Source organism: Dipodomys spectabilis, unplaced genomic scaffold, assembly GCF_019054845.1.
Source record: "Dipodomys spectabilis isolate Male_0828 unplaced genomic scaffold, ASM1905484v1 ptg000742l, whole genome shotgun sequence".
Lineage (NCBI taxonomy): Eukaryota > Metazoa > Chordata > Mammalia > Rodentia > Heteromyidae > Dipodomys > Dipodomys spectabilis.
Genome location: NW_024871419.1, coordinates 13,436 through 23,699, shown reverse-complemented (window position 1 = coordinate 23,699; position 10,264 = coordinate 13,436). Strand labels below are relative to the sequence as shown.

At 57.7% G+C, this 10,264-nt stretch overlaps 1 pseudogene; it reads right to left on the bottom strand.

The window, feature by feature from the left end:
* Nucleotides 1-227: 227 nt before the first annotated feature.
* Nucleotides 228-8,979, bottom strand: LOC122102097 (annotated as a pseudogene).
* Between the last annotated feature and the right edge of the window lie 1,285 nt (nucleotides 8,980-10,264).

Sequence of the window (10,264 nt, the reverse complement as noted above, 5' to 3'; positions counted from 1 at the left end):
CCGGATGTAGGAATCCCTGGATGTGAGAATCCCCGGATGTAGGAATTCCCGGATGTAGGAATCCCTGGATGTGAGAGTCTGTATGTGGGAATCTCCGGATGTGGGAATCTCTGTATTTGAGTATACCCGGATGTTTAATACCCGGATGTGAGTCCCCGGATGTGAGAGGCGCAGGCCAGGATCTGCCATAGCCCCAGGGAAGTTGGGGGTTGGGGGTCGGGTCGGGGTCAGAGGTCGGGGATCAGGTGGTCGCAGGCACAGAGCTGTCTGGGCGCGCAGCAGGGCTGCAGGCACGGGCTCCAGGTGTTGTGTGCAGGGGCGAGGGGCGGGGCCACGAGGGGGCGGCGCATGCACAGCATCCGGGCCACCGCGGCCTCCACGCACCTGCGCGTCGCCATCGGGCCCTGCAGCGGGCGAGTCTCCCCCGGGTCCGCCGTCAGGTCAAAGAGCAGTGGCCGCAGGTGGCGGGTCATTCGCCGCCCCGAGCAGGCACAGGCAGGGAAACCGAGGCAGGCGCCCGAGCACGGCGAGTCGAAGCGTGGAGTGGCGAAGTGCAGCTTCCACACCGTGCGGCCTGCGGGGGGTGGGAGGAGAAAGGAGTAACATCCAGGGCCTCACATCCGGGGATTCCCATCCGGGAATTCACATTCAGAACATCACATCCAGGGATTCACATCTGGGCATTCACATGCAAGACCTTACATCCGGGGATTCCCATCCAGGACTTCACATCTGGGTATTCACATCCGGGGATTCCCATCTCGGACCTCACTTCTGGGAATTCACATCCGGGACCTCACATCCAGAACCTTACATCCGGGGCTTCACATCCGGGGATTCACATCTGGGGCTTCACATCTGGGGATTCACATCCGGGGCCCCACATCCGTGCATTCACATGTGGGACCTCACATCCGGGGACTCACATCCATGGCCTCACATCCGGGGATTCTCATCTGGGACCTCACATCCAGGGATTCCCATTTGGGACCTCACATCCGGGGCCTCACATCCGGGGATTCCCATCTCATATCTTCCATCCAGGTCCTCACATCCCAGGATTCCCACATCCGGGGCCTCACATCCAGGGATTCTCATCCAGTACCTCACATCCGGGAATTCCCATCGGGGACTTCACATCCGGAACCTTACATCCGGGGATTCCCATCTCATGCCTTCCATCCAGGTCCTCACATCCCAGGATTCCCACATCCGGGGATTCCCACATCCAGGTCTCCCACCCCCAGGCCTTGCATCCGGGTCCCTGCACGCATGCATGCAGCTCCCTCCCCCGCCCCGGGGCCCAGCGGAGGTCAAGGCACTCACTTGGGTGGTCGAACCAGCGCACGGCGTGCAGCCGGGCCTCGCAGTAGTGCAGCAGGAAGTCGTGGCCTGCGGCCAGCGCCGTCCCCAGCAGCGCGGGCATCAGGTCCTGGCCTTCCACCTCCCTGCGGGACCTGGATGTGCAGGCTTCTGAGCACTCAGAGACCCAGATGTGCAGGCCAGAGCCCCCAGAGACCCGGATGTGCATGCCAGAGATCCCAGAGACCTGGATGTCAAGGCTTGAGCTTTTAGAGACCCGGATGTGCAGGCTTCTGAGCCCTCAGAGACCTGGATGTGCAGGCTTCTGAGGCCTTCAAGACCCATATGTCCAGGCTCCTGAACACTCAGAGACCCAGATGTGCAGGCTTCTGAGCGCTCAGAGGCCCAGGTGTGCAGGCCAGAAATCCCAGAGACCCGGATGTCCAGGTTTCTGAGCCCCCAGAGACCCGGATGTGCAGGCCTGAGATCCCAGAGACCCAGATGTGCAGGCTTCTGAGCCCTCAGAGACCCAGATGTGCAGGCCTGAGCCCTCAGAGACCCGGATGTCCAGGCCTGAGACCTGGGCCTAGGTACTCAGAGACCTGGATGTGCAGCCCTGATGCCTTAGAGACCCGGATATGAAGGCCTGAGTCCTCAGAGACCCAGATGTCTAGGATTCTGAGTGCTCAGAGGCCCAGATTTGCAGGCCTGAGCCCTTAGTTACCCGGATGTAAAGGCTCCTGCGCCCCCAGAGACCCGGATGTGCAGGTCTGAGCCCTCAGAGACCCGGATGTGCAGGCTTCTGAGCAACCAGAGACCCGGATGTGCAGGCCTCAGCCTCCCCCGCTCGGGATCCCCGAGGCCCCGGATGACCCCCCTTCTCCTCCACCCCGTGGGGACGCAGGCCGGCGAACTCCTACCTGTCTGCCGGAACCCAGCCCCCGGCCAGGCGCACCACGGTGGGGAACAGGTCCATGAGGCTGGTGGGCTCAGGCATCAGGCGCCCTGCGGGCAGTGTCCCGGGCCTGCGCACCAGCCCAGGGACCCGGATGCCGCCCTCCCAGCCGCCCATGCCTTTGCCACCTGCAAGGGAGGGCGAAGGGCAAAGGTCAAGGGGCGGGGTCGGGCCGCTTGGGAGGCCCCGCCCACCCTGCCTCAGTTTTCCCCTCGCCTCGGTGAATGCCGTTGGAACCCCCGAGGCGGGCACCCCAGCCGGGGCCTCCAGCGAGGCACTGTGGTCCGACGTGAAGTAGACGAGGGTACGGCGCCCCAGCCCCGCACCGTCCAGCGCTGAAAGCAGTCGCCCTGCGGGGGGGGAATGGGTCCGTGCCTCAGTTTACCCCCAGCATCCACCGTGCCTCGGTTTGCCCCAAACATGCACCGTGCCTCAGTTTACCCAACATGCATTGTGACTCAGTTTACAAATTTCCATCGTGCTTCAGTTTATCCCCAATGCCCAGTGACTCAGTTTACCAAACAGGCACCGGGCCTCAGTTTACCCAAATGCACCGTGCCTCAGTTTACCCCCGACATGCACTGTGCCTCAGTTTACCCAAATGCACTTTGCCTCAGTTTACCCAAGTGCACCGTGCCTCAGTTTTCCCTAAACATTCACGGTGCCTCAGATTACCCCTATATTTGGGCCTCAGTTTACCCAAGTGCACCGTGCCTAAATTTACCCAAATGCACCGTGCCTCAGTTTACACCCATCCCAGTGCCTCAGTTTACTCAACCCACTCACCTCGTCCCCGTGCCTCAGTTTACCCAACATGCACCATGCCTCAGTTTACCCAACATGCCTAGTGACTCAGTTTACCCAACATGCACCATGCCTCAGTTTGCCAAACATGCCCAGTGACTCAGTTTACCCAAATACACCGTCCCTCAGTTTACCCCTATATGCGGGCCTCAGTTTACCCACATCCACCGTACCTCAGTTTACCCAAATGCACCGTGCCTCAGTTTACCCAAACCCCATGCCTCAGTTTATCCCCAACACACTGACCCTGTCCCCGTGCCTCAGTTTACACAAATGCACCGTGCCTCAGTTTACCCAAGTGCACCGTGCCTCAGTTTACCCCAATCCATTGACCCCGTTCCCATGCCTCAGTTTCCCCCAACCCACTCACCCCACCCCCGTGCCTCAGTTTCCCCCATTCCAAGCACCGTGCCTCAGTTCCTGCCACCCCGCACTCACCCACCATCCAGTCGAGCTCCTCCACGTTGTCGCCGTGAGCGCCGTGTGCGCTGCGGCCCCGGAAGGCAGGTGAGGTGACCAGCGGGACGTGGACGTGGAGGAAGGAGACGAGAAGGAGGAAGGGGCGGGCCTGGTGCCTGCGGACCCATGTCAGACCCCGCCCCCATCATCAATAACCTCACCAATAACCGACCTGATCAGGTATTGCCAATAATCGATCAGATGATCGATAATTGACCCTGATCTGATCAGATATTACCAATAATCGATCCTGATCTGATCGATAATACCAATAATCAATAGTGATCTGATCAAAAATACCAATAATCGATCGTGATCCGATCAGTTATTACCAATAATCCAACAGATCTGATCAGTTATTACCAATAATCAAACATCTGATCGATATGACCAATAATAGAACATGAGCTGATCAGATATTACTAATAATCGAACAGGATCTGATCAATAATACCAATATTCGATTGTGATGTGATCGATAATACCAATAATCGAACATCATCTGATTGATAATACCAATAATTGAACATGAGCTGATCAGTTATTACCAATAATCGAACATCATCTGATCAGTTATTACCAATAATCGATCATGATCTGATCAATACTACCAATAATCGAGGTCTACCAGATGTCTCTACAGATCTACTAGATGGAACATCCGGGGACCTGAGGTCTACCAGATGTCTATAGAGATCTACTGGATATACATCTGGGGATCTGAGGTCTACCAGATATCTCTGCAGATCTACTGATGGAACATCCGGGAACCTGAGGTCTACCAGATGTCTATAGAGATGTACTAGATGTAACATTCAGGAATTTGAGGTCTACCAGAGGATTTGAGGTTGACAGTTGACTATAGAGATCTACTGGATATACATCTGGGCACCTGAGGTCTACCAGTTGACTATAGAGATCTAGTAGATGTACATCTGGGGATCTGAGGTCTACCAGATGTCTATAGAGATCTACTGATGGAACATCTGGGGATTTGAGATTGACCAGTTGACTATAGAGATCTACTGGATGTACATCCGGGGATCTGAGGTTTACCAGATGCCTATAGAGATCTCCTAGTGGAACATTTGGGGATTTGAGGTTGATAGTTGACTATAGAGATCTACTGGATGTACATCCGGGGATCTAAGGTCTACCAGTTGACTATAGAGATCTAGTAGATGGCATCTGTCCCCCTCCCCGACCCCAGGCTGACCTGTGGATGAAGGCCTCAGCCTCCTGCAAGAAGAGCCCCACGCTGGCCTCAAACCTCAGAGGCTGCTGGACGACCTGGTGATCCCTTATCAGGAAGCAGTCGGCATGGACGATGAAGACACCCAGGAGGCGGGAGGTGCAGGCCAGGAGCAAGGCCCCACATACAGGGCCCAGCACCCAGGGCACCCAGCGCAGGCCCAGCAGGCCCGTGAGCTTCCCAGAGTCCAGGCAGAGCAGGGAAAGCAGCAGCAGCTGCGCCCCCAGGTCCAGGGGCCCTTGCAGACGCGCTCGCTTCTCCGAGGGCTCCGCTTGCAAGCAGTCCCCCATCAGGGTGAAGGGGACCCCGAAGAAGGAGTCAAACCCGTGGTTCAGGGGGTGGTGGCAGTGGTCAGTGGGGGACTCACAGTTGAGGCCCAGGTGCCATTTGCCTGGAGGGGAAGAGACGGATGGATGAGTGAATGGATGGGTGGATGGGTACATGGATGGGTGGATGGATGGGTGGATGGATGGGTGGGTGGATGGTTGGGTGGGTGGATGGATGGATGGATGGATGGATGGGTGGATGGATGGATGGATGGATGGGTGGGTGGATGGATGGATGGATGAATAGGGGAATGGGTGGATGGATGGATGGCTGGATGGATGGATGCACAGTGGATGGATGGATGGGTGGATGGGTGGATGGATGGATGGATGATGGGTGGGTGGATGGATGGATGGATGGGTGGATGGATGGGTGGGTGAATGGATGAATGGATGGAGGTGGATGGATGGATGGGTGGGTGGATGGATGGATGAATGGATGAATAGGTGGATGGATGGATGGGTGGGTGGATGAGTGGATGGATGGATGGATGGGTGGACGGGTGGATGGATGGATGGATGGGTGGATGGGTGGATGGATGGATGGATGGATGAATGGATGGATGGGTGGATGGATAGATGGATGGGTGGATGGATGGGGGATGGGTGGATGGATGGATGGGTGGATGGATGGATGGATGGATGGATGAATGGATGGATGGGTGGATGGATAGATGGATGGGTGGATGGATGGGGGATGGGTGGATGGATGGATGGGTGGGTGGATGACTTCTCTCTTACCTATGAGGCCGGTGGCGTATCCCTGCTCCTGCAGGATCTTGGCGAAGGTGATCTCGGAGGTGGGCAGCCCGCCAGACACGGCTGCCCACTGCAGCACGCGCGCCCCTTTGGTGGTCACCATGCCTTTCAAGAGAGAGGAGAAGGACCCTAGGTCAGTGATGATGGCGTCCCGGGTCAGGAGGGGGCATCTAACACCTTCAGGGGGAAGGCCTGCTGTGTCTGGGATAGCCTGGGACCTGCCCACCCGGGGTGGAAAGGACCCCAGCCCTGGGAGCCCTGGGGGAAACCAATATGGCATCACTTCCGGTTTCCTGGCGTTTCAGGGGGGAAGTCCCAGAGTCTCAGGAATTTGAACCTGAGATCCTCAGAGTAGTCCTCCCCTCCCTCTAGTGGACCTCAGTGCCCTAGATGTTGAGCCTCAGTTCCCTGGATGTTGGACCTCAGGTCCCCGGATGTTTGATGTTAGTATCCCGGATGTTGGCCCTCAGATCCCCGGATGATGGAGTTCAGTGCCCTGTATGGTGGATATCAGGACCCCAGATGTTGGACTTCAGTTACCCGGATGTTGTAGCTCAGTTCCCTGGATGTTGGGTCTTACAACCCCGGATATTGGAGCTTAGATTCGGGTATGTTGGCCCTCAGATCCCCAGATGTTGGAGCTCTGTTCCCCGGATGTTGGGGCTCAGGTTCCCGGATGTTGGATCTTAGTACCCCGGATGGTGGATGTCAGGTCCTCGGATCTTGGAGTTCAGTTCCCAGAATGTTAGGCCTCAGATCCCCGGATGTTGGATCTTAGTACAATGGATGTTAGAGATAAGGTTCCCGGATATTAGAGTTCAGTGCCCCGGATGTTTGTGCTCAGATCCCCGGATGTTGGATCTTAGTAACCCGGATGTCAGAGATGAAGTCCCTGGATGTTAGAGCTCAGTGCCCCGGATGTTGGTGCTCAGTTCCCCGGATGTTGGGCTTTAGATCCCCGGATGTTGGGTCTCAGATCCCCAGATGTTGAATATCAGGTCCACGGATGTTGGATCTTAGTATGCCAGATGTTGGCTCTCAGATCCCCGAATGTCCTGCCCCCACCTCCCCCCCCACCGCTCCCTCCGTTCCCCAGATGTCCCACCCCCCCATACCAACCCAGGCGCACAGGGTAGCGTCCCGTCAGGAAGGCCGCACGGCTCGGGCTGCAGACAGACGCTGCCGCCAGGTGCTGGGTCAGCCGCACGCCGTCCCGGGCCAGGCCGTCCAGGTGCGGGGTGCTGTGGGGGGAGAGGGAAACTGAGTCACAGCCAAGAACATACGGGGACCTGGGGTCTAACATCTGGGGATCTAATGCCCAACATCCCAGGAGCTGAACTCCAACATCCGGGGCCCTGAGATCCCACATCCGGGGATCTAAGATCCAACATCCGGGGACCTGAGATCCCACATCTGGGATACTAAGATCCATCCTCTGGGGACCTGAGGTCCAACATCCGGGGATCTAAGATCCAACATCTGGGGCCCTGAGATCCCACATCCAGGGTACTAAGATCTATATCTGTGGACTGGGCTACTACATCCGGGGATCTAAGGCCCAACATCTGGGGACCTGAGGGCCTACATCCGGGCAACTAAGATCCAACCTCTGGGACCTGAGCTCAAACATCCGGGTACCTGGTCTCCAACATCTGGGACACTAAGATCCAACATCCAGGGATCTGATATCCAACATCCGGGGGCCTGATCTCTAACATCTGGGGTACTAACATCTAACATCCGGGAACCTGATTTCCCACATCTGGGGTATACTAAGATTTAACATCTGAGGACCTGATCTCCAACATCCGGGGCACTAACATCCCGGGCACTAACATCCCACATCCAGGGATCTGATATCCAACATCCGGGGACCTGATCTTCAACATCCAGGGAACTGAGATCTAACATCCTGGGAATTGAACTCCAACATCCGGGGACCTAACATCCAACATCCGGGGACCTGGGGTCCACTAGATGTCTATACAGTTCTCCTGGTGGAACATCCAGGGATCTGAGCTCCCACATCCGGGTAACTAAGGCCCTACATCCGGATCTCCCCCTCTGCTCACCGCAGGCTGCGGTTCCCGAAGCTGCCCAGGTCGCCCAGGCCCAGGTCGTCGGCCAAGAGCAGCAGGAAGTTGGGGCGCGAGGGGGCAGGGCCTGCGCAGGGGCCAGGGGGGAGGAGGAGGAGGAGAAGAAGGAAGACAAGGGGTGGGGCTGTGCAGCTGCTGTGCGACCTGAGGAGGAGAGAGAGGATGGGTGGATGGATGGGTGGATGGATGGATGGATGGATAGGTGGATGGGTGGATGGATAGATGGATGGGTGAATGGATGGGTGGATGGATGGATGGTTGGATGGATGAGTGGATGGGTGGATGGGTGGATGGGTGGATGGATGGATGGGTGGGTGGGTGGATGGATGGATGGATGGATGGATGGGTGGGTGGATGGATGGATGAATAGGGGAATGGGTGGATGGATGGATGGCTGGATGGATGCATGCACAGTGGATGGATGGATGGATGGGTGGGTGGGTGGATGGATGGATGGATGGATGGATGGATTTGTGGGTGTATGGATGGATGGATGGATGGATAGGTGGATGGGTGGATAGATGGATGGGTGGATGAATAGGTGGATGGGTGGATGGATGGATGGGTGGAGGGATGGGTGGATGGATGGATGGGTGGATGGGAGGAGGGATGGGAGGACTCCCCCTCCCTCCAGGCCCTCTCCTGACCAACATGGCGCCCAGGATCGGATCCTTCCCATGATGCTCCCCGTTTCCTGGAGGAGAAGGCCGGAAGCAGGAAGTGGGGAAGAGCTGAGGAACATCCGGCCACCCCAGGGCCAGGCTGCTGTTGCCCCCACCAGTACATCAGCCCCTCACCTCGTCTTTCCAGGCTTGTGGCGGGGCCCTGAAGCCCCCACCCCGGGGCATGGTGGGACATCGGGGGGGGGGCTCCAAAAAGCAATCGAAGCCCCCCAAACCCGGGTCCCCACACCTCTCCCCGTGTTCCCCAGAGGACGAACTCACATCCACAGTTCTCTGCCATCAGCGTCTGGGCCTGTTGCTGTCCCTGCCAGCCAGGAAGCTCGCAGGGCTCAAATGTCCACATCACTCCAGCAGCCAGAACTCCACAAACCCCCTCCAAAATAAAAGTCCCCTTGTTCCTTGGAAAGGAACAGGATGTGGTGCTGAAGGGGTAGGCAGGGAAGGAAGGGAAAAGCCCGGAGTTGCTGGGCTGGGCGCCAAGAAATTGCCAGGCCTGGCAGAGGCAGGAGGAAGGGGAGGAGGGAAACCTCGAGAACTACATGGAGGGCTGCAATAAGAGTCAGGACTGTCAGGGAGCGTGGCCTGTCCCCAGGGGGCGTGGCCTGTGCTCAGTAGGGCGTGGCTAGAGCTCAGGAGGGCATGGCCTGGGCTGGGGAAGAAGTGAGGGACTCAGGAGGGCTTGGCCTGCGCTGGGGGGCGGAAGTGAGGAAGAATTCCATCCAGAAGCAGCATGGCTGCTTTATTGCCTCCGAGTCTAGGAAAGGACCCCAACGGCCAAAGCGCAGCTGGAGCCAAGGTGTGGAGTGCCCGCTCCGCCACATCCGGGTTCCACCTCTCACATCTGGGTCTCAACCCCTCACATCTGGGTCCCAACCCTCACATCCGGGTCCAAACCGCTCACATCCGGGTCCTGGCGCCTGCCAGTGGACCTGGAGTTAAGTGACATCCTGGTACTCGCCTCCACATCTGGGTTCCCGGACCTGGAGATCCCTAACATCCGGGTACCCACCCCACATACGGGTTCACAGACCTGGAGGTCCCTAACATCTGGGTACTCACCCCACATCCAGGTTCATGGACCTGGAGGTCCCTAACATCTGGGTACTCACCCCACATCCAGGTTCATGGACCTGGAGGACCCTAACATCCGAGTACCCAGCCCACATCCGGGTTCACTGACCTGGAGGTCCCTAACATCTGGGTACTCACCCCACATCCAGGTTCATGGACCTGGAGGTCCCTAACATCCAGGTAGTTCCCATTCCACATCTTGGTCCTGGACCCTCAGTGGATGTGGAGGGACCTGACATCCGGGATCCTCACGCCACATCCGGGTCCTAGACCCTGTCAGTGGAAGGAGAGGAGTGTGACATCCGAGACTCCACACGCCACAGCCAGGCCTGTGGATGTGATATCCGGGTCCTGCCCAGCACATGTCCAGGTCCCTGCCACAGTCCACATCCGGGTTAATGGACGTGGACTTACATAATATCCGGGTTCCCCACGCAAAATCCGGGTCCTGGCCCCTCAGTGGACCTGGAGATAAGTGACATCTGGGTCCCTGACGCCACATCCGGGTGAGTGGACACGGAGGAGGGTGACATCCGGGTCCCCCAGCCCGCGCCCAC